Source organism: Centruroides sculpturatus, unplaced genomic scaffold (assembly GCF_000671375.1).
Source record: "Centruroides sculpturatus isolate CEXI.00-Female unplaced genomic scaffold, Cexi_2.0 scaffold3691, whole genome shotgun sequence".
NCBI lineage: Eukaryota > Metazoa > Arthropoda > Arachnida > Scorpiones > Buthidae > Centruroides > Centruroides sculpturatus.
This window is the reverse complement of record NW_019387887.1, coordinates 5,420-8,121: the sequence shown is the minus strand read 5'-3', so window position 1 is coordinate 8,121 and position 2,702 is coordinate 5,420. Positions and strand designations below refer to the sequence as shown.

Genomic DNA, 2,702 nt, shown 5'->3' with positions numbered 1-2,702 from the left:
TACGCACTTTATTGTCCAGGGTCTATTCCTCGGGCAACGGAGTGATAACGGGAGAAATAATGGAAATAATGATTAAAGAAACATACAATTTTGCTCTGTAGTTAATAAAATTCTCTTAAGAGAGTCAGATTTTCACATAAGCAATTACTAAGTAATTTGGCAGGTGATATGCTACCAGGCCATTATCTCTTGTTAAATATAACAATTATAAATAAGTAAGTAAAATGTAATTTTTAGAATATCCTGGAAGAAAATATCATCCCAAGTGGGACTCAAACTTGCAACTCTCACTAACTGTGCAGATGTCTTCCCAATTATACTGTCTGGACCTTCATCTCATTTTCCAGACTAATCACGTAATATTAGATATAATTTGTGACTGTTATATCGGTGTACTGATTGATGTGGAATGCATAATAGTATCAGTATAGGTAAATTCTAAAGTGATTTCATTAAATGTATATAAGTATGAAACTTAATATGATCAGTTATTTTAATTCTGTCTTGTGGGCTCAAAGAAGATCTGTTTTCATACCCATCTTGGGTTTGGTCAGATCCATGATTGGGGTGACAGGATGGTGAAGGATAGGGCTCAACACATTCGAGACAAGTCTTTCCTAAAAATTGCTGGGGGTTTTTCAAACTCTTGCATTTGTTTCTGGATTCCTTATAGTGGGAGGCTGATACCTTCACCACTTTGGACATTTGGCCATTGAATGTAATCAGTTACTCGATGCATCTCTATTAATCATTCATATTAAATTTAATATTTATTAGTTTTTCTATATATATTTATTGTCACATTGTTCTGAATCAAACTATTTTTTATTATTCAGTGAAAGAATAAGAAATATAGAAGCAACCGAAGAAGAAAAACAAAAATTATTAAGAGAAAGAATGATAAAGAAAGAGAGTGGTACTTCATTTGTTCCAACCAACATGGCTGTCAATTTTGTTCAGCACAACAGATGTAAATAAATTTGTTTTAATTTATAAGTTTAGAACAATGTTATTTTACATTTTCAGGCATCTAATATTAAATAGTTAATTTAATTAACATATATCAGTAATATTATATAATTCAGTGTAGGTTAAAACATATTTTATATCAATTCTGATTAATATTTTTCTGTAATATATATTAATCATATTAATCATAACCAAACACATGTCTCAAATGGTATTAGTTCTTGTGAGATGTGACTTTCCAAAGACTAAGTTAAAAACCTAAATATCACTAAACCCTTATAAAAATGGTTAAAAATCCCAGAAAAAGTAATGCGACAGTCTCAGAAATGTTGGATTTTCGATGCTGTAAGGATGATTGTGTGTATGAAGATGTGTGTATCAAATTCAGTGTTGATTCTGAAGAGCCTAGCATAGAAAATGAAGAGATTATGACTTTCATACCGCAGCAGACAGTGATATACAGGGTGTTCGGAAATTCCTGTTACAAACTTCTGGGACTTGTACAGGGGAGTGAGTACATAATATTTTGATTAGGAACACATGTCCGGAAATGTAGCATTTTCGTTTTATGACGGTTTCAATTCTGATGTTTAACTCTTCCACTTCTGTTGAGAGAAAGAGAAAAGTCTCAGAGTTGCTTGTCTCGGGTCTTCTATTATTTAAAAAAAAAAAAATCTGTGGGTGAGCATGTGGAAATTAAGATGTCTTAGATTTGATGGCATCTTGTTTTGGACTTTCTAGAAAATTTTTTTTGTAGAAAGTCCAAAACAGTTGAAAAAACTTATTTGTTCTGGAGTTTTATCAGTCAAATGTCTCTAAATGTTAGGATATGAAAAAAGCTGTTACCTTACGGATTAGCCCAACCAAACATGTATCTGTGCACATCTGAATATATTCTTTACTCATTTTTTCTTTATCTAATTATCACCCACCTTGGATTATCAAGCTTGGTTGAATATATTTAATAAAATTTATCATTGTTTATTTTAAAATAAACAGTTTATTAATTAAAAAGCTATCACTGCAAGACTCATTAGCATTGATTTTATTGAACTAGTAATTTTTAATGTATTAAAATTGTAAAATAAATAATTCTAAAAATAACTGAATAACAAATTAAATAATGTTTTAAATTTACATCATTCTTTTTGTAGCTTCAATTTTATTTAAGAATAAATTTACTAGTTATAATTTAAGTTAATTACTTTACAATTGTACAGTTTGAAATTGAATTAGCATTATTTATTAGATATCATTTACTAATAGTTTACTAGTGGATAGTAAAGAAATTAATTAAAAATTAGTGTATTTTATAGGAATTTTTTAAATTGGAAAATATGCAAGTACATAGTTTTTTAATTCTTGCAGTCAATATTGAAGAAACTGACATTCCCAAACCAAAACGACAGAAGAAAAATAGACCTCAACCAGTCGTAGTAATTGGAGATGCAGATCACTCTCTAGGAATTGCAGATAACAGTAAGTGTGTAATAAAGTATTCAGAATTAAATGTATTGTTGAGAGTGTCACTTCTATAGTCAGTTTAATGATATTATTATGTACAGATGCTTTTCCTACTTACAAACAGGTTAGGTTTCTGAAGTTTTACCATAAATCAAAATGTTCATAAGTTGAAAAATAAGATAGAAAGTACATTTGTATGCAGGATAACTATGTATTGTTAGTATTTGATCCTTCAGTATACTTGATAGAATACATTATACTCATTTACC

General features: G+C 29.3%; 1 long non-coding RNA gene across 1 annotated transcript; it reads left to right on the top strand.

The window, feature by feature from the left end:
• The first annotated feature begins 817 nt into the window (after positions 1–817).
• On the top strand, positions 818–2,380 carry LOC111616680. Its single transcript, XR_002755297.1, has 2 exons — positions 818–970; positions 2,338–2,380. It is a non-coding gene; the product is annotated as an uncharacterized LOC111616680 (long non-coding RNA).
• The last annotated feature ends 322 nt before the right edge of the window (positions 2,381–2,702 follow it).